The 26,509-nt window shown below is 37.7% G+C and overlaps 2 long non-coding RNA genes across 2 annotated transcripts in view; one reads left to right on the top strand and one right to left on the bottom strand.

The window, feature by feature from the left end:
- LOC109366673 (uncharacterized) overlaps positions 1–26,509 on the bottom strand; it is a 72,422-nt gene that overhangs the window by 28,072 nt on the left and 17,841 nt on the right. Inside the window, exon 2 of the long non-coding RNA XR_014882359.1 lies at positions 25,648–25,774. This is a non-coding gene — a long non-coding RNA (uncharacterized LOC109366673). The remainder of the gene's footprint in view (positions 1–25,647; positions 25,775–26,509) is intronic.
- Positions 228–6,432, top strand: LOC146544647 (uncharacterized). Its single transcript, XR_014882358.1, has 5 exons — positions 228–292; positions 374–459; positions 1,156–1,193; positions 4,515–4,662; positions 6,003–6,432. It is a non-coding gene; the product is annotated as an uncharacterized LOC146544647 (long non-coding RNA).

Genomic DNA, 26,509 nt, shown 5'->3' with positions numbered 1-26,509 from the left:
CACCTAAACTATCAAGAAATTACCCATTTTCGATCACAGCTCTTTTCCTTTTATGAATACAGACACTGACAGCTCTAACAAAGATGCGCAGCTAGGAACCTGTTTTTCCTTTAAGAGAAATGAAATACTGCTGTGTTAAAACCACTAATTATAGTTTATAATAACAATACTTCCTGGAAAAAAAAAATTAAACTATATTTAACTGCTGTTTTTTGTTCCTTTAAACTAGGGGTTTGACTCAGTCTGATGGCTAACTGCTTGAAAAATCACCTCCACTAGTACAATTGAACTGGTAGATATCAGAGAAAAAAAATCCCCTTTCCCATAGTGTCAATGTAATTTTTCTGACAAATGATTTGATTTATGTTTCTAGTGCAAAGCATCATGTATGCAATAGGAAGGAAAGATTCTGAATAGAGAAGATTGAACTCCCCCCACCTCCAACCTACATCCTTGAATGTGAGTAGTTTAGAAACTCTTGGAATTTTTGCTAGCCCATACAGGATACTTTAAAAACAGGAAAATCATGGTTGAAATGCTTAGCCTGGAGTAAGCTGGTGTAGCTCTATGAAACCAGCAGAACTGCAGAGATTTGTAGCCAGACTTCCAAGATTCTATCCAAAAGCTTTCTCTTGAAACTTTCTCTGCTCCAAGGCCTCTGAGACTGGGTAGTTTTCCTCACTCCCTTTTCCCTCAGAAAACATCTGACCCTGACTTGTATTTAGGAGTACTGAAAGGCTGAGATTCTCTAGTGAAATCTTTCAAACATCAGTTTTTATGCTCCCGGGATTGAAAGATGGGGAGGTTAGGGAGGGGTGACTAATGGGCTTTTCAACCCATTGGGGCAGTGGATGGCTCTGGAGCATCTGTCTCCCAAGGATTACTTTGCAAATACTTTCCTGTGACTGGCACCAAAGATCAGGAGGAGACAGAGAGTACAGTAAATGGCATTGAAAACTAAGTCAGCAGCACTGAGTCAGAAGGATGCTTGCTAAATTAAAGTTCTCTCTCTCATTTAAATGATAGCTGCACAGACTGTGCAGGCAACTGAGCCTGATCACAGAAGTGAAGGTGAGAATATTTATTTACCTTTCATATAATTGCTTCTTCTTTTTTTTTTTTTCCTTTTTTTTTACTTTTGCTCATGGGAAACAGCAATCTAAATCTGGCTACCAAAACATAATCTTTACCAGGTAAGAGAATCTTCAAAAACAATCACTCTTGTGACGAGACCCAAGAATCAGGTTCTGCTGGTTTTAATCCTTTGAGAAGAGACATGTTTTGTGTGTACTGACAATGAAATCCATGAATACAGAATGGGGCAGCACCTGAAAGTTCATTGACAGTTTGGAAACATAATCTAAACTTTTCAGACCTTATCCCAAAAACTCAACCATGGTTGCTGCCAAACGATGAGACATAAATTTTCAGTTTCTACAAGATGTAGAAAATTGGAGGATTAGAACTAGGGCATTTTTAATCATCCATTTCAACAACTCAAAATACAAATCTAAAGTCACCTTACAGGCATTTCAGTGGGACATACATTTTTTTTTAAATGCAGATATTTAAGCTCATATACTAATTTATCCAAGTCTAATGAAGTATTAAAAAGGAAGATTTCAGCTGAGTATGCTTTAATAATTGATTAGATGGAACAGACTGGCATGCACTGTACTGAGCAAATGGCAAAGTTAAGTGAAACCAAAGGGTTCATGCATTCCCTCAAGGGTTCATTGAGCACCTTCTCAAACTGAGGTTCACCCTGAAGACAGATCTTGAAGAAGGGAAAAATTTGTCCCAGTGAGAAACAAAAAATGTCAGTGTTAATCATAGGCATGTCCTCTCCTCAAAGTACTTGAGGCTGCTTAATTCTATTCCTCCTAAAAGTTCATGCTCACAGCTGCTGAAAAACAGGAACAAAAGCGCTGAGTCTCAAACGGGCAGATCATTAAATACTTGCAAAGCATCTAGAGTTTAATTCAGTGACTCAAGTCAAATTTGCAGAAAGCAAAAAAAAAAAAAAAAAAAAAAAAAAAGACCAATGCCAGTGGCGTTATAAGCACAGTAATTTTTACTACCTGATTCAGATCTCTCAATCTGCATGCAAGAACTGACAGAAATCTGACATCTCCTCTGGATTTGAGAGCTCCATAAGCTAATGCCATGGATCACATTCCTGAGTCTGCTTCTCTCAGATGTTCAGTGAAGTCCCGCACCCGTTTCTCACTCTCTCTTTCCACCTCTTTCATGACGGTTTCTTCTACTTGTCTCAGACTCGGTTGAAAGGATGTGCCCCTCTGGCTGCAACACAAGACACGAGGGTTCAGAAAAGCTCCCATGTCCTGTGTTGTAGCCGGAGGTCTCACAATAGTTTAGAGCAAACCCTCCAGAGTGCAGGCTCCTTTTGCAGGCAGAGCTCTTTTCCTGCACTTTTGAATTCAACCTACGTGTCATCTGTGAAACAGAAGCAGAGAAGAATGGAAATCAGGTGCTTGTGGACAGCAAGCAGATAACACTGTGTGCAACTTCTATTGTCAACACTGTGAATGGAAAAACCACCCAAGTACCTGCCAGCACAGGGCAGAAAGGTCAAGTTCAGGCCTAGAGTTAAAAGCTGCCATTTAGCTGACCTCCATTAAGCCACATGAGCACCATGATGAACACCACTGCCTTCTCAGCACGATCTCCACAACTAAACTGAGAGCACTTTTTCGGCAATTTTACCAGCGCCTCTTCTTCCAATGATAAATAAAGCTAAGCAAATAATTAGCTACTAATCATGTATAAACAAATTCTGTCTTTTGTTTCTTGTTTGCAAATTGCCCTTACACGGATCACAACATTTCCAAATTTGTAATGCGGAGTTGTTTATGAATGCCTTTATAATTAATAATTCCAGGTTTGCAGATCACTCGCAAGGAGTTGTGAATATTTGCAAATCAAACTGCATTTCTTAATTATATAAGTCATGTAAGATTTATTCCTGATTAAGTTAGTTGTCTAATTAACTAATTGACACTGTGAATACGCAGCTCAAGAAATTACTTTTGGTAAGCATTCAAACTTTTGAATTTAAAATGGGCATTGGGGAAAATAGCTCCTGCTAATAATACTTCATGCCAAATAGCCACAGAAAACAATTGCCTGAATTGTTCCAAAAAAATGAAATTTGCTTATGAATCCAAGAGAATAGTCATAGGACAGCATGTTTTCTTTTTACTGCTTGCTCAACTCAAGTTATAAATTGATGCTAACAAAAATATTCAGAGCTGTTGTTGAATTTCTTATGAGAACAGTATTTACTTGTATGTCTTCTTTTCCTTGTGGACTTACAATTCATTCCCAGCTGAAATGCTGTGAGAGGCAGAGCTTGAAAAGACTTTTTTTTTATAAATGTCAACCCAGTACAGTACATTGCTGTGCATTACAATAAAGATCAGCAATTTGGAGCCAGGTATACAAGACAAGATTATTGCTATCTCTGTTCAAAATATCTTTGGCAGATTTATTGTTTTTTTGTCCCCGACTCTACATATCACTTTTATGCTGTTGCTACTTTGTTTGGTACTTTTGCTTCTCCAAACAAACTAGAAGAAGAAGCAGGAGAGGAAATGAAGTGTGGTTAGCTGCTATTTTTATGAAGGTGACCCACAGAATGGCTGTTCAGGCACTCTGACGATAAGTACTCACATTAATAGAATTTAGTAAATTACATAAGCTGTTTGCTTTAAAATGTTGAACTTCTGTTCGAAAGATTTTTAATTTTTTTTTCACTTTCCTATCTACTTCAAATAAAACTCTCAGCTATCAACTTTGTTCATTTACAGACTTATCTTTTATGGCATAAAGTTCAACCAGTTTCAGCCCAGATTAGGCAAACGATAAAGCTATGAATTAAAAGATCTTTCCAGATGAGGGCATCAAAAGGAATGTCGTCAGTATTCTTGACAACAGCAAGGCTCTTAAGGTTGTCTAATGACTAATGCAATAACAACAGTTTTCACTGTTACACAGCACTGGATTGCATCTTGAAGACTTCCCCCCCCCTTTTTTTTTTCTTGATGTATTCTAAGAGTTTTACAATTAATGATATAATTTATCTAGAATTATTTCCAGCCACCTGCCTTTCTTATCTCAGCTGCATAGAAGAACAAAAAATATCATTTTTACATTCAGCGTGAAAAAAAAAATCATGCCAAGCTCCATCTGTCTAACCAATTCCCTAAGCTGTGCCTATATAGGCACTAAAATGAAATCAAAACATGGAGTACTAGAAACTTGGGACCCAGAATTAATCTGCTTTTTACAGAAAAATTATGTTCAGATGAAGCTAAAAGATTCACTTCATCCCTATTACAGCAAGGAAATTCAAGGTTAGAGCTGAAATTGCATCCTTAAAGATTTGCTGATGCCCTCTGGAAAAAGCATGAAAATCGTTCGGGTTAGAAAAGATTCTGCTTAATTAGTCTATATTTCCTTCTTTTGTGTCTCCTCATTTTTGCTCACTGAAGGCATTTCCAAGAGAAGTTACTCTGAGTTCACAAGCCTCTCTGGAACAATCTGGTTGTCTGCGATGTGAGACATCTCAAATACAGAGCAGTATGCACTGTACTGCATCCTGCTCTATAGAAAGCATCCTTGTTTTATACTACCAACGGGGTAAGTCAATTTATTGATAAATGGGAAACCTGCTCATTCTTCAGGATTCATTTCCCTGGTTTGACAGGACAATCATCTTTCACGCCATGGCTATAAACTCTGAGTCTTGATGAATACTGATGGGATGGAGAGCGAGGGCGAAGTCTGCATATCGCCTCTCACATGTTATTTCTTTCACTTCCTCTACCCAGAGAATGGAAGGCTGGTTGGCTTGCTGCCTGAACCATCACTGAACTTTGGCCTCTCACCTGAGCTGGTCCACATACTCTTCACAGTGAGCCATTGTGGAACAATTAGGGGAGATATCATTAGCCAGAATGTCATTACCTCCGTGGTTTGCTTAAGGAGCAAGAACAGATTTAACTGTTCAAATGGCTACAGAGATATCTAACTGATCCTTGCCCTGGGGTGAGAGCTGGCCTTCCAGACCCTGCAAACAAATCAAAATCACTTATAGGAGGAGGTCTCAGAATAACTGCCTTCCACCACCAAAACCACCCTTAAAATTTAGTGATGTGTCTGGACCCAAGATGGGAAAGAGTTTATTTTCCAGTTCCAGAAACACATCACAGCTATGCTGAAGCCACTGAATGTGAATTTGGACTTCAGCTAGAGTGATCTATCTTCATCTTGAAGCCATTAGATGTTAAATAGCTCTTCTCTTTGGATCTGTATACTGCCTTCTCTGCCCATTACTATTATTTGTTAAGGGAGACATTTTTTGCCACTCTTGAAATCAATTTTCTTTCCCAACCCCAATCTTTGCTGCATTTTTTGGATTTGTGACAAATGCCCTTTTGTTCTTCTAATTAAATTTCACATCTGTTCCACACTAGTTCATCTTACTCTTGAGAGAGGACAGCCTCACTAGGGCATGTTAAAAATTTCAGTCATTTTGCAGAAAAATAAATGTGAGTACACACTACAATTTACCTAACCACTGTGAATTAATTGGGTGTTTAAGGTGACACTGTACTAATTACATATTAGCACATTAATGGAGCTGCAGGCTCTAATCATTTCCCTTTGAATGAACAGTGCAAGCTTCCAGCAAAGTCTTCAAGAACTGCCTTGAAATGCAAGAAAGCAATAATCAATTCTCTTATTGCTGCTACTTCAATATAAAGTGAAGAATTGTCTAACTTTATTTTTAAGAACATCAATCTCTGTTTATTATTAGCAAGACGCTTATGACTAGCATGAACACAAGTTCTTGTTGTACTCAATAGCTCAATAGGTATGCATCACCTCAGGCACAGTTCGGTTCTTGGTAACCTTAGCTCTCCATGAGCCCAATCATCCTCTCATCTGTATTGACTGTGAGATTTCCCTCATTCCAGGCACCAAAGCCTTATAACCACTCAGTCTAGGACAAGCCCTGCAGAAGAGGCAGCAACTCTGCTTTCATAGAATCATAGGACTATAAATATCCCAAGTTGGATGGGATCCACAAGGATTGTTGAATCCAGCTCCTGGCTCCATACCGGACCACCCAAAAATCAGACCATATGACTGAGAGTATCGTCCAGATGCTCCCTGAACTCTGGCAAGCTTAGTGCCATGACCACTTCCATTGGGAACCTGTTCCACTGCCTGACCAGTCTCTGGTGAAGAACCTTTTGCTGATATCCGACTTGGCTTTGACATAGTTATACACAGCCAGTTATCAATGGTGACTCTTAAACTTTAACTAGCATAACATGAGAGGATGAAAGGAAAAGAATTTACTTTTGAACATTAAGAGCTTTGTAGAGTATTTTCTGAATTAAAGACTGCGATTTAAAACAATCCTGTAAATTGAAAATCTATATCTGATGTGACTGAAGGGGGTACTTTTAGGCCTAACTGTCTTAAATATAGATTTTAAATCAATAGGAGTAGTTTTGGATCATTACAGTTCAAGGATTTTGTGCCACTGCTGTTAAAGCATTATTAATTCATGTTCTTATCTTTCTCATTTCATAAAGTGTAAGGCTTTTTTTTTTTGGTGCAAGTCTATTAATGTAGGAACTATAATCCATCTTCTTTTATTTTGCCCTGGTATTGTCTCCCCAGATCAAAGTTACATTATAACACAGAGTGAATTTCATAAATTATTTTGAATGATTGTACAGGAAAAAAAAAAGAAAAGAAAAAAAATGCAGATTAAAGTCAGAGGCACATCATATATCACAAAATTTACCAAGAAGCAGTCAAGTCTGTTTGAGATAATCTGCTAAAACCCTACAATAAAAAGTTTGTTTAATTTCTAAAGATGGCAGATGTCATCAAAAAAAAAAAAAAAAAAGAGGCTGATGCAAAAATAAAGCCTCCAGAGTCTGGCAGTTCCGTTCTGGTGTCAATAAAAGATAATGTAACCTGTCAAATTTGCAAGCGTGTTTTATCCAACCATTGCATTTTACCTTCACCACTCAAGCATTACCTTCAAGGAAACATCCGCATCTGCCTGATTATCCTAAAGTAATTCTGATGAAGAGAGCAGGTTGCAAATTAAAAGCATGTTTTTCTTTCCAGTTTTCTCTCCCTCTCCGCCACCTCATTTTTCAATCCTTCATTTTCTGCAGTTCAGCTAATTTTTTCTTGAAAGGTTAAGGACCTAGCAATTATTTCAATGGCACTTGCAGCTTTAGGGTAAGTGTCTCATCTGACCTTTATTTTAAGCATCTTCTCTTCAGGTTCATACTCAATGTATCTTGCTGAACACTGAGGTTACTTCAGAGTTGTGGTCCAGCAATAAGTTGGGAGATACTATGTCTTGCTCCTACTGCAGCACGTAAGTCTAGTGTGGAAACACCCTGCCACTGCCATGGATGGGTTGCTATTCTTTACACACTATTACACTGGTATTGCACCACCAGACAAAATACTAAAGGCTACTGCTATTTTCTATGCTGATTTAGATGTGTTCCCTTCTGGTAAAGAATATTTTTTTCTGTACTCATTATGAATTTCCAAGTATTCTAATTTTGTCTTCTGTGAAGTCAGCCTTTACATTTTTTATCATTGATTTATACATCATGACTTTGCAAATTCTTTCAGGTTGTTTGACTATATCCGCTATACATGTAGAGTTCTGGAAACAGGCCCCAAAAAAGCCCACAGTCTCAACAAATCAAATGTTTATTTTGAGGCTTCTACTGACAGCCATCATCACTGAACTGAGAATGTTTGCATCATATCCTTACGATATCTCATCCTTACGACATCTCTTACTGTTGTTATGCTTGATGGATTTAATCATCCTGGCCACTATGTATCTGGAGAGTCCAAATTTTGCATCATCCTACAAAGAAAGTCTGAATGTCTAATGATCATTTGCTTACCCTCCATCCTCACAGCAAATATGCACAGAATGCATGAATCAAAAAAATTCATAGCTATTGTATGAACGCAGAAGAGTGGAGTGATGTTTTTTCATGCCAATTTTTGCTCTAGCAACATTTAGTAACAAATCTGATGCAGTCCAAGAAGGCCTTCGTTATGCCATGAGGAAGCTGCAGTATGTTGCTCTTCTGCTTGAATAGCTCATCTCCACAGACAAAACCAACACTGAGACAGGTCTGAGCTCTTATGTCAAGGAAATAAAGCGGAAGCTGGCCTCACACTTCAGCACCTAACACGCTGCTATGAGTGCCTCAGGACCAGCCTCAAATGTGGGAGCAGAACCACTGGCACAAGCTGTGCTTGGCTGGGCTGTGCTCTCTCCTCAAGGCCTGGTCCCGCTTGGCCAGCCTCGTTCCTGGCTATGAAGCCACACATATGGGCCTGCTGCCACTGGGCTCACCCACCTACCAACATAACCCTTGTTTGTGTGGGGCGACGACACATAGGGAAGCTGTCATTCTTATGGCAGGCTGTGATTTTGGAGACATTTCTTATACAGACATGACTTGAACTTTCTTTCTTTCTAAAGAAATAAACTCATGTACCACCACCTGCTTGCTGCTCAGAAACACTTCACACCTTCCTAATGCTGCTTTTAGGCACTTTCAAAACACAGTTAGGTAAGTGTTGCTAGAACTGACCTAATTAAACAAAATAACACTGAAGGAACGCTTACAGATATACCTGTGGACTGACATAGAAATCTCATCTAGTGATACTTTTTGCTGATTCAGTGATCCTCAGACAAGGGCTGCAGATGTGGTTCTGCATATTGCTTCCTTGAGAGCTGAGCAGCTACTGGGGATGTATATGTGGGGATGTATGTCTGCAGGTGCTGCTGCTTACTAGCTTCTATTCTGTTATACACAAAATGTGGGGCAGAGTTCACAATGAAAATAAGAATGTAAATAAGAATATAAAGCCAGAACTGGCTATCTGCTGACGTATGTTAAATTCCTCTGCAGATTTTGAGCTGGTTGTCAGAAGATACCAGGAAACAGTGTTAGACATAGCATGCCCAGTGCACTGCAGTATGAATCAAGCCGCAGAGGTGCTGTCAGCCATGCACAGCTCCTCTCAGCCAGTCTTGAGACCAGCAGACCAAATAAAGCCTGTAAACTTCATGTCCCGAGAAACCAATTTCCATATCTACTGGTATGCTCCCATCAGTAATACCTGTGGTTTGTAATTGAAATAGGGTGAATAATGGAGCTAGTGATGGATTTATAGAGTGGCTCTAAATTCGCAACTCTGCAGGTGGTTTTGTCCACTGCTACTTCCTCCCAGTACTACGCACTAACTATTACTTCCAGAATTAAACACTCCGTACGAAAAAATTGTTCCCACTACACAACTGACAGAAATTTGAAATTATATAATAATAACATACAGTCCATTTGCTGTCTAATGTATGTGTGGGATTAAATAGCTTTTTGCAATATATTCCTTTCTTGCTAAATTACTCTAACTTTAAAGTGAATTAAAGCGGTTAGTTGCCACTACACCATTGAACTTTGATAGCTGGATTCATTCCAAAACTTGAGACCACAGTCACTTTTCTTCAAGAAATTCACAAAGAAGGAAAAAAGAGAGGAGAAGGAAAAAAAAATTACTCAATTTTCTACGCTCTGTTTTGTTCACCAGCCTGGAAAGTGTGATTAGGAGTGTGAAATGAATATCAGCTGGAAATGTCCTGCCAAGAAGGGAGGTCTGCCGTGTACATGTTCCCAGTCTCTTCTTCCATTGAAGCAGCACAGCTACATCTCAGGCTGTGGCTGTGTGTTTACCCATGTACTGATGGATATACTTAAGAACAACACACCTGCTGATAATTTTTGCTTACAGAATGACTTGCTAGCAACATTATGGCAAACTGGATGTCTCTGGTACCTGTCAGCTCAGCACATGTATTCTTTTTAATTGCATTTCCTTAGTAGTGAAGGACAAAGGAAGATGTAGTGTGAGTAAACTGGTTGCCAGAGAACCATCCTTTCCTATTCTTCGTGTATTTGATTATTTTATAATTCAGTGAAATTTTTATGCAAAGTCCTTCTGACTCCAAAAGAGCACAAGTATGCCCTTTTCAGTTCTGAAGAATGTAAAAGACTCTGCTTCCATCCTGTCCATCCAAACAACCTTCTATTACCCAGTCCTCTCAAAGAAAAAAAACATTAAAATAGAGAAGGAACAACATACAGGCGGTTGATTTTCGTTTGTTTGTTTGAAGTTCAGACTACTGAAGTGCAGTATTTGAACACCTCGTATACTTCAATATAATTCAATAATTCTTCAATATAATTAAATAATCCTTCAATATTCTTGCAGATAGCTGCAAAAGAAGTAATGCAGAAATAGTAAGTAACTAGTCCAAGGTTATACAGTCCATGGCTACAGTTCTGCTAAGGGCAGCCTTAAAGCTTAAATATTCTCAAAACTAAACATATTTACTCTTCAGGGTGCAAGCTTGAAAATATGTTCACTGATACATCTGGGAAATGCCCTCCAGAACATTTGCCCTAGCTAGGCCAGCACATTAGGGCATGGTTTTCACAGCTTGCTCATGCCCACCCCATCATCCAATGTCTGCCTCTGAAGCAGCCATGTAAAATGAGGTGAGAAGGAGGCAAAGAACATCATCTTGTACGCACTCTGGAAACAATGCTTTCAAAGCAATGTAAATAAATCAAAGATGCCCAACTAGATTTCTTGAATTTTCTTTAATGCTTTTCACATTTTCCTAAGGCTACAGGTGCATTGGGTGAAAACCTCAAATTCTGGGCAACATTAAAGGCACTGTGTTTTCAGTGAAACGAACAGACAATAAAACAGAAGGTTCCTACAGATAGCACTGTGGGAGGAAAAAGGAAATGAAAAAGAAACTGAGACTGCACATTCCTTACAAGAGTCATTTGGCAATATAGCCTTCATTTGCTACAGATGTCACTAGTTCATCTATAATGTTGCTAGTAAAGAGCAACAGCAAACAGGAAAACCTTTTGGTTGGATTTTGGACACAAGTTAATTAAAAAAGCTTAGATTAATCAGAGTCGTGCATTTATACAGACTGGCTATGCCATCTGCATAAAATGTCTCTGAGAAAATCTAGACTAGAACTGGTCCCATTTTAATTCAAGTGAATTGGATATTAAATTAAAGACTGCACGGGCTGATTAAAGCAGTCTAAAAATGCTTGGTTTGGCATAGGCCGAGCTTTAGATCAAAGGCTGTCTGGAGACAGCACTAACAGCTGAGTTGGATGAGAGACAGCAGAGAAGTTTCTGTGAAGTGTGATGCTAACTTGGAGCATTGTACTTTTTCTAGCTTCAGGACAGAGCTGGATAAGTTTCACAACTGTGCACGCATAAGAGAAAGGAAGGGAGAATAACTAATGTTTTTTCTATGAGACATTCACGGGAGTCTGGGCTGTGTGTGAAACATAGCACGTGACAACTATCATTGCTTGCAGACTGTGGGTACAGCAGGGGAATGCAATGCTGAGAGCTGGCCCTTGTCAGGGAGCTGGTGATGAGTCATAAATCTTCAGGTTTTGCCAGCACTTTGGTGCAGCAGGGCTAAGATCCACCAGGCACTAATGTCCAGTCAGCTTCAACAAGAGAATATCTGCTTAAATAACCTTTGAGGATTTGGGTATAAAATGGCATTACTGAAGTCATTTGCCCTTCTATCTGAGGAAGTCTTCATATTCAGCCTGGGAAATACTGCTTATAGAGGTGGGATAAGTTTTAAGGAATTTTGTAAAGCAGTGCATTTGTATAAACAACGAAAAGGATAACAATAAAGAAAACAGTAGCATTCAGTGAATGAGAACTTGTAGTCCTCCTTAAGAGACCATACTCAGGTAAAATTAGACCTTGTAGCTGTTCTAGTATTCAGACAGATAGATCACCTTTGTAGTTCCACATAAAAGAATGCAGATAAAGGCAATATTAACTATTGAATAAAAAACCTCTCTGGGTTTCAAATGTTCAAAAATTCTTCCTCCTGTAAATACTGTTTTTCTAGCTGAAACCTCAGTAAAAAAGCAAAAGCAATCTCCATTTCTCAAAATTATGCTCATTTACAAAGCATATACAGAAACATGCTCTCCAACAAATGTCCTTGTCTTCTTATAAGCAGGGAGGTATTGAAAACCATAATAACAGCATTTATAAGAGAAAGATCAATATGGCCTCTGATACCTCAAAAAGGCAGAAAATGATTCTATTAAATTTCTACTGGTAGAAAATGCACTGGACAAAATACCTAAAACCTGTAGTAGTATCTCTCATACTGTGCCATTAAATAAATCACAAGGAAAACCATCACAAAATTCTTTGTAAAAGATGTACTGGGGCCTGCTTCACCCTCTTCTCATTGAAAAGACTATTGTTCAAGATGTGGTTCAAGATGTCACTGATCTTCTCCAGCTCACATCTTAACAGAGCACTTCAGTTATCAAAGACTTGGGGTAAAACTTGAGTTGTTTTTTTTTTGTCTCAGGTGCCACTATTTTAATATTGTGTTTGTAACTGCTTTAGTTGCGTTACAGGGAAAGCAATAAACAAGGTCACAGAGTGCTAAGCACACTGAAGCACACTGATTTTGATTCCCATTTTAAATAAGTAAAAGCATAATGTAAGAGTGATCACAGTGGGTTAGACCAAAGGTCTGCCCACTTGAGTAGAGCAAGGAGGCCTTTGTTTCACCCTGCTTTGTAGAATTGACATTGAGAGATACCTGAACACTGTTTTCTCTCCTGTAAATTTTGACAATCTTTTGTTCTAGTGCCAAAGGATAAATAAATTAAAAACAAAACAAAACAAAAAAAAAAAAAACCAAACAAATCAGAAAGCATGGCCAAAAGCAGGTGCTTATGGAGCACTAAAAACAGGAAAGCCATATATCAAACTTCTTGCTTTTTTGCTTCTCTGTCTGCCTTTAATAATTTTAGCCCATGATATTACTTATTTGATTATGATTTTTATGTATTTAGTAACACCCAGAGGATTTATTTAAGAGCTTCAGCCAGTCCTTTGAAAATTTTTGCATCTATTACGCCTTTTGGCAAGGAGTTTTGCAAGTCTTCTTCCTCTTGTGAGAAGAACAGAATGAGACAGCCCTAGCTAGTGAGAAATAACAGTAGTCCGTTGGCCATAAATATTGTCCTGTGTACAGTTGGTAACTCATAAGCACTACAGAAAACAGAAAGAAATATTTGAAGAGTAATGGTGAAGTAGACATTGATGGGTATTTATAGAACATAGACCCCCAGCATGAGATATTTCAGAAGGGAAAGCTTGGAGTGTCTGCAAATAAACTTTTAGGTCTGTTAAAGGGGGCCTGCAACCTGGACAAATCTATTGGGTTGCCATCAAGGAGGTAGGACCAATGACTGTCTCAGACCTTCCAAGGAATGGGTGGTTGTGTGAATGCAGTACTAAAGAAGGGCTCAAGGAGAGAAATACAGAGACAAGCCAGATGCCAAACAGAAGAAAATACAGATAGGTACAGCTAGATCAGGAAGAAGGCTAGAGAGTTGTACGTTTGTTCCTTATCCTTTATATAAGCAATTAACCAACCTGTTCCTTAATTACTGCAACATTTGGAATGACAGTGCAATTCAGAGAGGAGAGTAAATGAAGCAACAGCTTCATTTTTCCCCCCTTCAAGTCTGTGAAGAGGCCATTTTACTGCAAAAACTTTTAGCAGCCAAACAGATCCATCTATCCAAGGCACCTGTAAGTGGCCTTGTCCTAGAGGAACTCTTGGTACATGAAGCCGAGGTAAGAGACTGGAATTTTACATATACCTCAGATAAAACACAGCAACTGGTATGTGATTTTGGAAATTTGTATATTGGTGGTAATTAATACCAGTCATTAACTTGGGAACCCTGAGGTCTTTATGCTGTCTAAAGGGCCCCAGTGTACTCTAATAAAGCCATACTTTTACACAGGGAAAAGAACAGTTATGGATAAAAGCAGTGGATAGATGTGACAACCAGTAATTCTAACTTATCACCTAGTAGCTTTATTTTTGAAGGTTTTTACTTCCCACTGATTGCAGGCTTCCAATATTGTGTTGTCATGAAATAAATTACAAAATTTATCTTCTTTTTCTACTGGCATGGCGCTTCATAGACAAAGTGCCTAAAAACCTTTTTATTATTATTATTTATTTTTACCAGAATGAGTTAAGTATTGCTGCCATGGTGATTCTAAGAAGGAATCGCTACCAAATAGTAGGTCAGAAAACTGGACGTAGATTCACAAAACTGAGTAGCCAGTGTGTTTGATTTGAGTCCTTTCTATAACAGGAAGCTTTTACTGTGTGTATGGAGGGGATGGGAGTGGAAGGCCGGAACAGATAAGTCGTTTTGAAAAGTATATCTTTAACCCTTTCCTTGAAAGCTAAACGAGTGTCCGGTATAATAATTCACCTGAAGGAGATCTGAAGGAGATTACTCCTGGCATGGAGGTCTCATCCTCTCAGCAGGAGTGTGAAAGAGAAGACATTGTCATCCCAGAGATGTATGTTAGGGTAGCACCACTGTGCTGATCATTTAAACGTCTGTCTGCTTTGAACATGACTTTCCCTATTTAGCAGCAAGGTAGCCTTGGCTCTTGCATAGACCTAGTACTAACATATTCTATTCACAAGCATATTTAGTGCCCATTTGATTTATCCTCTAAATAGGTACTCAAGACCAAGAGATCTAGTTCGCTGACGGTGTACATCCTTAATCATAACTATTATATGGATGCAAAGATAAAACTTACATAAGCCTCCTGTGAAAGTTAATAAAAACGATTTCAATATTCAATTATCTCCCATGTATCACCCGCAACAAAAGGACATTGATGCTGTGGGATAATTAGAGAACTAAAAGCACAAAGACATAAAAAACGTCCTGGTCAAAACCTGCATCTTATATAGAGCAGATGGCTTGAGAAAGAAGCCCAGGGACTGGCAGCTAAACTGACCTCTTACTGAGTGCTGGGACATGGAGATGTGGGGAGTCACTTTACACTGCTCTGCTCCCTGCCAGGCAATGCATTCAAGAATTGTCACATCTTAGTTGGTGACATTAATTTAAACTGTTTTACAATGATGCATGTGCTATAAATTATAATATATTATTTATAATACTTTAATCACCTAAAGTTCAGCACATATTAATTAATGCCTATTTTAATTAGATGTACATCAGACAGAGAGAGAAGATAAAACTGTGCAGTGTTATTAGCATTACACTCCAGCACCATAATTAAATCCAGAATATAGAATGTAATACACTTAAGGACTTAAAGCAGTGGAAGGTTGGTCATCACCATGGCAGCCTCCCACTCCTATACCTTCTTTTTTCCTTAACGTTGTTCCTTTTCCCTCCGTGTCTTCTTGTGAATGACAGTTTCCATAAGGGAAAATAGGAAAGATCTCTGCTCTTCATGAGCCAAGCTTAGCTTTTCTCCTGCAGTAATAGTGTTGTCTTCAGCAGAATTATTCTGCACTCTATTGTACCTGAAAGAATATATTATTCTAAGGAGAAATGCTTTTGTGAATGTACCTTTGCATGCAATTCTTTTTTCTCTTTCTGGCCAAGGCAGATCTGCCTGCAGGCCTAGAAATTCCTACTTTGCTGCCTTCAAGCATTATTTCAGTACCCCCAAAGATACTGGATTTGAGATTTTGGAGCTGCTGGGTACAGGAAGGAAAAGAAATTGATTTCACATATTTATTTTCAAACTCTTAACAATAGATTAGCAACAAGAAAGCTGGAGCTTCCAGCAGAAGCCAGTGTGCATAAGTCATACAGCCAGTCAGTGGAAAAGCACAGCAACAGCACTCAGAAGTTCCAGTTCCCAGTGCTTCCTGTCTGCTGAATGACCACATTAAGAAACTCCAATCCTTGCCATTCAAGCATCTTCTTATGCACATTTCATACAACTTTAAAACAAAACAAAACAAAACAACAACAACAACAACAAAAACAAAAACACAGACAAAACCCAACAGACTGAAGTGCTGATCCTAAGGCTCTGGAAGTCATAAGCAGTTTTCCTATTGATTTCATGGTGTTTAGGGTAGGTCCTTAGAAGCCTACCTGTGATATAAAAAAAACTGCTGAAGTAGTAGAGGTACTAGAGTATAGCATTAGTTTTCAGCATTTTTTCTTGCAGCTTCTTACTCACAGAGGAGATTTTCTTAGCAAGGTTCTACAGGTGTCTTAGGAACAGAGGTAAGTCTATTAGAGGACTATGGGCTGCTCATTGAAATCCTCTGCAAAGGGAAAGAAAGGAACATTTCTATTAAAAAATAAAAATTAAAAAAGCTTGCCAGTATCTATATACAGGAGTGTTCTGCTATGTTTTTTTTCTTTCTTATTCTATGCTAATTACCAAATTCTTTTAACTGTAAACTGCAATACATTTTCCTCAATTTCACTTTCCCTGCCCAGTTCCATAAAATTTCTCCAAATAAATAATAAAGTTGAATAGTTAAGCTTGCAGAAATTGCTATTACTTTATCAATGCCTGAACCAACAGAAGCATTTTTCTTGCACCTACGGAAATGAGAAAGAATTGAATAGCTTTTAAGAAATGTGCTACATTTTAATATGTCCTGGTGACATGTAGCAGCATATCTGAATGGAGTGGAGGCGGAAGAATGAGTGTCATCAGTGGAGCCCCCTGCACCATCTGAGCTCAGAACACTCAGTATCACCAGGAAATTTTGTGCATTCATGCTTCTTTGTAATGAATTTACTGATAGTTGAATAAACAACGTCTTGATCCTGTCAAAGACTTGACTTGGGAGCCAATACATTTTGCCTCAACTCCTAAAACTTCAATTTAGTAATTTCTAAAAACAAAACAAACAAAACAAAACAAACAAAAAAAAAACAAGAAACAAACAAACAACACAAATGTAATATGTTAATGTTTCAGTATCTTCCACCCTTAAATGTAATATTTTACTTTATTTTTACTTGCATTTTGTATCATTTTGCTTTACTGGATTATATTTTGTAATCGAGCTCATTTTGTGATATAACTTAGGCTTTTATTAATTATTATTAAATTTGATATATTTTGTAAACTCAGCTGCACATTTAGTGGGCTATGAAGTTTCCTCCATTAGTCAGCATCAAGTGGCTGTAGAAACATCAAGGTATGCCTAAATTAGACTAAGGCAGCAAGTGAGTCTAGACTGTTGTAACCTTCCTTGAAGTTTTAAAGGAGCTCATTAACATTGCTCTGCAGAGAATCTATAGTTTTATAATGCAGCTATTATGTGGTACTATTATGATACTTTCTTCCCAAAATCCCAATGCCTTGCAACTAATTGACTTTCAATGTCCTGTTATTCTCACTGGTAGTTTTCAACTTGCCTCTTCACAATTCACAATTTTCTATTCAAACCTATAAAGTTATGTGAGGAAACGCTTTTATTTTGTATATTTAATAGAAAGATCAGGAGGAAAAGGGGAAAACAAAAGGCTAAGATATCATTACTCTTAGTCATGGAGTAAAGCATTATTCATGTACACGAACATCTCATTGAGCTCATAACAGAAGGTATATGTGTTAGCTTGTCACAGTTTGGATTTGTATGGATAGAACCAGTATATTCATGAACTCTTGGGGTTGTGAAGACTTGTCGAGAACAGCAAAATGAAAAAAAAAATTCAAGAAATCTGTTTAGAAGGAAAAAATACACAGGTACATTAGCATTTCAGTAGCAGAATCCTAGCTGAGGACTCAGCCTGAAACAAAAGCTTCTGTCAGAGTTCCCTGAATTTGGAGGGATGTAAAACTGGACTGGGTCCTGGGGACATATTTAGTAGAGTTTTCACTTAACTGGATAGGGTGGCTACAGCCAAACCTCAGTGAAATCTCAATCTCACTTTTTTCCCCCCTCAGCTTTGCTTTCTAATTAATACATTTCCATGTTTGAATTCTGGAAGTCAGCGAAGATTTTAAAGAGAAAACAGAAAATGAACGGTTCCATCCCTCTGTAGAACACTTGCAGAAATTGATGGATGCCTAACTATAAACACTGAAGTCAAAAAAGAGCAGGAGAATGGGCACAGAGACAGACACTGCAGATAAACTTCCCACCAAAAAAACAACAGTAATTGTAGAAACACACAATTAAGAAGTCCTTGACTTCTCTCCTCCTTTTAACTCTCAAGTAACTAACTTTTTTAATCCATGAATTCAAATGCCATAGGGTACCTTAACTTCAATACAATATGCATCGGCTGTTCTTAGAGCCCTATTTTTAAAAATACAATAATTAAATATTTTATCATTTAATACACTCCATACTCATATGAATGCTAAGCTGCAAAATACTGGGCCAGTCTCTCTGTGTTTGTGCCTTTGGGTGGCACAGGCAGAAGTGGAAACCAGATGGAACAAGGCAGATGGGTATTCTGCTTTTGCAAAAGTCTCCACAGCTGTAAAGGTAGCATAGTCCAGCTTCTGAAATTTGTACCTCAGGCAAAATGATTAACTAGAATAATCATAAAATCAGAAAAAAAAAAAACAAAAAAAAAAACAACCATAACTCCCTGCTGCAATGTGAGAAAAATAACTTTCTGCAATAAAATGAGAGAGTGATAGAAAGATAGAGACAACTAGTAGTTTGATTTTTTTGCAATATCTTGTGGTAATGAGCAGTGATCATGATTACAATGGAGAGGAATTCATTCCTGAAAACTGTCCTGCTTCTTCAAATATAGCTGATGATCTAATAAAAGATAATCTCTCCCCTAAAACCTTGCCTCTCTTTTTAATCCATTCTGAATTGGAGAACTACTGCCATTTCATTTTTCATTCAGAGATTTTAAATAGCTTCACAAAGAAGTTTACAGATGTCACTGCAATCCTTGATGTAAAAAGTATAATGGCCTATATCCTCAGAAAGCCACAAATTCCTTGATACTTTGATGCTTCAGCATCCCTATTCTAACTTGGATACTGATGTATTATTATATATTGCATGAGGACAATTAGGTGCCTCAGAACGTGACGTATGGAAGGGCAACCTGCTGAGGCTGGCCAAGTGGTGGTGCTGGAGATAGAAGTAACTTTTTCTCCCCCGTTCCCTAGGACAGCTACAATTCTGAGCTGCAGCTGCCACTTCTCTTGCAATTCATAGTCACAAATGCTCTGCTGAGGATGGACTCTTAAGCCATTCCTTTCTCACAAAAGACAGACAAGATCCTCTCCAGCATACTTGGAACTCTCACTTGAGAGCTAGGCTTCCAATCCTTCAAAAGTCTGAAGGTATTTGACACTATGTCCTCCACTCCTTGGTGCAGTTCATTCATTCACACACTTCCTTTCTCTCTCCATCTCTCTTCAATCCAATGAGCATTTAATCACTTTGCAAAAATTGGAACAGCTTTAACTAAGGGAAAGAAAGCCCGGACTTTCTGACCCATTACCTCTTCTCAAAATTTACTCTATAACATGGTCTTTAAGCTGCTCTTCTGCAAGGTAGAAAATGCAAGCAAATTCAAATCTACTCAGACAGAGGTGGAATTTGAAACAGGACCTCCCTACTGGACAAATGCCTTTAGATCAAAAAGACGGTGTCAACACCATGCTCAAAGAATGTCTTTTATGTTGTATCCTGAAGATGAGGCATTCATTTCTAAGTCTGAAATCCTAACACACCTGAAGTGCAAGACATCCTGGGCTTGTAGAGGACCAAGACTTAAAGCACACATCGATGTCCTTAAAATTAGAAGCTTAAGCTACATCTGGTGTTCATTTTAGAGACAAGTTGTTCTGCACCTACATGACTATAAAGGCATACATCTTCACCTACAGCACATCCAAGTTCCTTCAGCTTCAGAATGTAGAACACAGAGCAGTTGGTTTTAACAGAGGAGAAATCTAGGAGATTAATTTGGGCTCTGTAAATCAACAGCTAAACTATTCGATAAGATCCTGAACAATGCAGGTATGTGGAGAACATGGTGATGGCATGAAGGTGTACTAAGATACACAGCAAATGATGGCCCAGATCTGCTTAACTGCAAACTTTCCAACTTATCTCAGCTGAAATTAATTCTTTTGTGTGGCAGCTTCACATGCATATGTTACCTGTGCAGCTGAGCACAGTTTGTGTATGAATTTGTCTGAATTCGTTCCCATTCAATAGCAAGCACAAACCCTGTGAACACCATAAATTTTACTATGAACTTTGCACAAATCTCTCTATAAGTAGTTTTATACCCATACAGAAAGAGGCTTTTAACATCCTATGCTGCACTGCTACTGAAATCTCATGGGTGTGAGAGATGGACACATTTTATGACCTCTTAACTAATTATTGTGCCATTGCTACCTGTCATACTTCCTATATTTGCTGACCCCATACTATACTTACATACCTCTCTTCACATGATTTCAGAATGAATATGACTTTCCTCTCATACCCATTTTCATCTAACTCTGATCTGTTCCTTTTTTGAAATTCTGAGCTGGTTTTCATAAAAAATCTAAAATCAAAGTTCTTATTCTCTTTAATGCTCCAGGATGAGGCCTTATCTCATGCTATTATTAAAAATGGAAAGCTCTTTTATATAGATATATTTTTGACCTCTGCTCTTCCCTATTTGGAACAAAATCTGCAGCATTGTGGCCAAGAATAGAAGCAGCATTGCTCAGCTCCCAGTTCTATACTTTAACCACTAGATGATGCTTCCTGTGAGTATATAAAATTTCATTTAAATGCAAAACTCACTACGTTTGCTTCTGCTTGTGATACGTTTAAATATTATTTTTTATGTCCTGCCTGTCCTTGACTTCCTTTGTCCTCCCTGATCTTAGTAGATTTTCAAGGTCCAATACAAGAGTAAAGGAGGGTTTAGATTACTACTTGTCACTTAGCTTGTATGAGGAAGGTTCCCATCAAGCAGCTGGGAATAGTTATCGTACCACAGTCAGCCCTGTTCAAACAAATGGCTTGCATGACTGTGCGAACAAAACTTTTTGTAATGCAGATATTATAGAAAAGAAACAGAAACTTCTGAGGATATTATCACCTGTCAGGTATTTATATTACCCAAGGGTTTAACATTTTCAATATGCAATTACATGTCCAAAAATCATTTTTTTGCAGCCACAAGAATAAACCAGGATGCATTCCACTTAACCCAAGGGCATTATATTTGTATAAAATAATGTAAAGTCAGAGACGATCCCAGTCAATTGCCATTAAAGTGAAATTAAAACAAACTCTGTGGTTCTGTAGGTAAAGTTAACAGGCAAGTGGATAAAGAAATGTTGTTGGTATATTACAGTCTGCCAAGAACTTAAGACTACCAAGATATTAAGAAATAAATAGGAGCAAATAAAAGAATAAAGAAAAGCTGCATTGCACATCAGTCTCATGCAAAAGCTTTTAGTACTAAAACTATGACTTATTTGTGACTGTGTGTCATGAAATCATTTTCTGAGGGCAGGAGGAGGATAAAATAAACATGCTATTTTGTACAAAAGCTTGGATTCTATTTAAAAAAATCTTGTCACCAGAAATGAGGAGGAGTGTCTGAGTAAAAGCAACCATAAAAATGGCCATTATCTTCTGAAAAAAAATTGAGACATGGGGCACAATTTATATGACCAGCAGTATGATCATATGTTCACGTCATTTTGATCAAGAATAAACCACTAAGCTCCAAATTTGCATAGCATTTTAGTGCACAGCTTTCCATTGCATTGGTAAAAAGATACAGTGAGTTAAGAACTGGCTGCATTTAGAGATAGTCAAAATGGAAATTTCTCTGCAGAAAATCCTGACCCTTCAGAGTTTGATTACGCTCCATATCAGAAAGAATTCCACTACTTCAGAATTTCCTATTAAACAAATGTCTTGAAGAAAATAGATTCAGGAATCTAAAATAAAAGCATTCTGATAATGATAAGTCAATTAATTTTTATATGATTGATTGGCTTTAGTTTGATGTAGTAAGAAGCTTTATATGAATTGTATCTAGATGTTATTGAAGCCACTTCAGATGACATTTCATGTCAACATAGTAATATAGTTATCATTAATATATAATGTTAAAGTAGTCAGGACGAAATATAGAACTGGCATTACTAAACCAGATGACTCTTACAAAACTGAAATAATTATTTCTGACAGTTCTCCATGGCTACTTGCACCACATCTGTTACAAAACCTTAAAATACAGACTACCCTCAATTCACTGGAAAAACAGCAAATAAACCCAAAACAATTTCCTTCCCCTTCTGCAAAACTGTTCCACTGAAAAAAATGCGATCAGTTTGGCATCACCTGCATGAGTGGGAGTTTTAGTAATGACAACAATGGAGTCAAGATTTTTCCAACAGACTTCAGAGGGACTACTTATGTACCTGAATACATGCAAAAAACAACTCCTGTATTGATCTGGAACTTTAACAACAAAACTTCAAGAAAAATGACCTCGTCTCAGTCACAACTGACAGTACAGAGCAAGACTCTTAAACATACTGCACAGACACTCAAAACAAGAAAAAGCTATTTTCAGCCAAATTCGTCTTCCTTGAATTTACATCATTTCAAACAACAGTAAAAAATAGATTCTTTCAAAATAAATATGACCTGTCCACCAATTTTAAAGCATCTTCAAGGAAAAGTGACATTATTTTTACCATACATTTAAAAAATTATTACTGTTATTGCAAGTGGTGCATACCTAAAATCTGCATGATTATAAATAACATATTAATTTCTGACACTAAGGAGAGATTGTTCTCAACAGTTAATGTAATAAAATGAAACTATCCAGTCATGTTAACAAAAGAGTCCACAAAACGTGGGCAGATATGCCTTAGGCACCATCTATTACGTGCACATCTGCCCACAGGGCAGAATGCTATCATCTAGTGTTATCAAGAGGCTAAATGTATTTCTCAGGAAAAAAGTACAAACACTCCCAACAAATCATGGTGCTAAATATGTCTCTCTGTCAGCAAGGCATTGCCTTTTACTAAGGTTATGCCCAAGAGATAACTTTTTTTTTTTTTATTTTGTGAATTGGAGGAAAAGAGTAGGCTCTCCTCTTCTTTCCTGCCTAACCCCTTCAGCATGTGCTTTACTACAGATTTGAAAAGCTGCGTGGTACCTATTTGTCACGAAACAGGCAGGGGATTCACCACCCACATATGGGCTTCTTTGCCCATCTACACTGCCCTCCACTGTTCTGATGGAACTTTGGAAGCTAAGATACTTTAAGATGTCCACTGACCTGGATATAAGCATGGAGCTAAAGATCCTTACAGCATTTTGGGCCAGGGTAGTCTGAAGTGACATCCCCACTGCTGCATATCATAAAAGAATAACAATCATCCCTTTCTACCTCCAAGACTACAACGCAGCAAAGTAAAAGGCATCTTACTTTAAAAAAAATAGAGAAGCATATTTAAGAAAGAGTAGGATATAACATTTCAAGTACAAAACATTCAACAGAAATGACTTCAAATGAACTGAAATTTTCAGAACCATCACTTAGAAGCTGCTTTGTTTCCCTTAAGTGAGGATTTATTTTTGGTACGTAGACTTGGTGATTTTTGCTATCAGTAGCTGGAATGTACTCTCTAATCTCAACTTTATGCAAACGTTAGCCAGAGCTTTGCAACTACCTTTATCTAAATAGATCACTGTATTTCATATTGCAGCATAACCTTGCTTAGTCTCTAAAATAAATTTACAAAGGGAGTGGAATACTCTGGGGATTGCTAATGCAACAGGGAGTTTTTTTTTTTTTAATCTTGATGTCATTATCTGAAACCAACTTAAATTTGTTACTTTATGTAGTCTGGAACACCAAATGGAACTGGAACACTACTTTCTAGGTACAGAAATACAGTAGGAAACCACATCACAAAGCCCCATCACAAAGCAGACTGTCCAAGTAGCCAGGGCATACAAGAAAAGCATTGTCAGCCCTTTTATGTGTGGTCCATGAGAGACTCACTCATGTTCAGAGACCAAATGTACAGTAAAGATGGAAAATGAGCACGGACATCTCAAGTACCAATGGTTCCACTCATTCACTGAAATGTTATTCTAAGGACTAAATGTCCATGTTGATAGATGTGTTGTACCATTATGGCAATAAAGCAACTCCACTGAAGGTCTCTAATCTCCACTTAGTACTGGTGAATATTGTTAGTGAATTTGCTGCATTTTTAAATGAACCAGTAAAGATTAAATACCTAGCCCTATAAACACAAATTTTAGCATGTGTTTACTAATTATCTCTGCATCAGCAAAAGCAAATTAGGCATTTAACAGTGATGAGAGTTAATGGCCTGATATGATGTACAAAAGTTTCACTTGAACAGTGGACAACCCATAGTCACAGTACCTCACATAAAATTAGAGTAACTGCAAGGGCAATTCCAGACCAGTTAAGGTTCCATAAACATGCATCATTTGTTGGCTCCTGCTGGTTTTTACCAAGACAGAATAGACAAAATGAAAGAGTTAAGCACATCATTCTGTACCTCATTTTCTTTTTTTTTTTTTTTTTCTTTATCTTACTATTTATTTATTTATTTTAAAGAGTCTCCCTGGAGGTCTCCCAAGGTCTGAATCTTTCTCTGCATTTAATCACTTTTGGTGTCTTTCCTTCTTCTTTGCAGCAATTTTGCCTGAGCACTCCTGGGACTGGTGTTGCATTACAAATTCATCAATGATTTGCTGCTTACTCTACATTATCCCACAAGTGCTGAGGCAAACAGTTCTTTGCCAGGATCAAATGATGTTCTATATTCGCCTGCAGTTTAAAATCTTGTTAATGTTGACACTTCTGATGAAAACTCTGCAGTGAAGCTAGAAGGAGTGAAACCTGCAGGCTTTGGTGAGTGCAACATAAATGGGTACCCAGCACACAAAGTTTTTCCATGCCCTCTATATGGCCATGGGGGCATCACCAACTTAGGCAACAGTTTTCCCAGAAACAATGTGAAACAGAACAGAACCTAGTATCTGTGGGTAACGTTGCTGATAGACGATAGGTTGACTGCTTGCAACCCAATACTGCTAAATCAATGCGCTTGAGAAAGAACTTTGTTCTAAAGTCAATTAACTTTAATTGAAAGTCTCCAAATTACTTCATTGAACTTTGGATCAAGCGCAATAAGAACTAATTAGGTCTCTACTCCAAAGCCTAGTTGTTGGAATTATCAATGGATTTTTGTTTGTTTGCTTTTGATATTGGATGAAGAGCTCTTTTTTTGAATGATGAAAAGTGACTGACATTGATTTGAAAGTTGCAAATACAGATACAACAATTAAAAAAAAATAATGTCAGGTAATAAGACAAATAGGAAAATTTTACACACTGCAAATGTCCACTTCACAGGGATGAGAAAAATACAAGCTACGGATACTAACAACTGCAATTAATCCAGATCCTTACCCAGTCTTACATACGTTTAACATGCCTATGCTAAAATTCTGTTTCTGCCAGCAAGATCTACAACTGGAGTTGGACCTTCCAGAGCGCACCTCATTCTTATTTTCTAGAACTCCTGACGCAGAAAATCATGCATCTTAAATACTTACCATAATAGAGGAGATACTTGAAGAAAGTTGGTGATACAAGTTCCTTACATAGGAGTGATATCACAGTAAATGGCTAAGCAGCCTTGGCACTTCCTGAAATTTATTTATTCTGGCAGCAGATCACCACCTGCAAGTCAGATTAAGAAATATTCAATATCTGTCAATCCTGAATTATATCAAAGTGAATTATATGTCATTTTTTTCCTGATATTTTCCTCCTACTTTTTCTTCCTTAAAAATTGTTCCAAGTAGACTATGATTTTTCTTTTCCTTTGGACTTTCTTCATTACTCTTAATAAATTGCCAAATCATCTCTACATATAATTCTTGGCCAGTAGATTATTTCTTTTTTTCTTTTCTTTTCTTTTTTTTTTTTAAATGAAGTCCTCCTGGAAATTGCAGGAAATACTTAAAGTTCAAAGTATAATAAATGTAATGGACTCAAATCGTATTTATAGCATACAAGACAGAAAATAGATATGTCATTCTTCCCTGTGAATTGGTAGGACAAAAAAACTGGCTTAACTTGGACCACAGACTTAAAAAATGCCTAAAATCTGTCTTCAGACACTAGGGTCCAATTCTTCCTGACATTAATAAAATATCAAGTCATATTCTGACAGAACTTAGTTTGCATCCTTGCTCTTGAGCTCTGACAAGCAAGTTATAAACTAAGAGGATAGCCCATCTTTGTGGTGTAACAGGGAGGGGAATGAGAGGAAAGACATGACTCACATACTCAGTTGGCGCATACAAAGGAAGAGAGAGAAAAGCTCTTCCTGTGGACCAGAACAGATACCCCCTTCTCCCTGATGGGAAGTAATGACCCTGAAATACAGGGGGATTGCTCACCTCTTCTCTA

The sequence above is a fragment of the Meleagris gallopavo genome, chromosome 3, assembly GCF_905368555.1.
Source record: "Meleagris gallopavo chromosome 3, MGAL_WU_HG_1.1, whole genome shotgun sequence".
NCBI classification, from domain to species: Eukaryota; Metazoa; Chordata; class Aves; order Galliformes; family Phasianidae; genus Meleagris; species Meleagris gallopavo.
The sequence above is the reverse complement of the archived record's forward strand: the minus strand, read 5'-3'. Positions and strand labels throughout refer to the sequence as shown.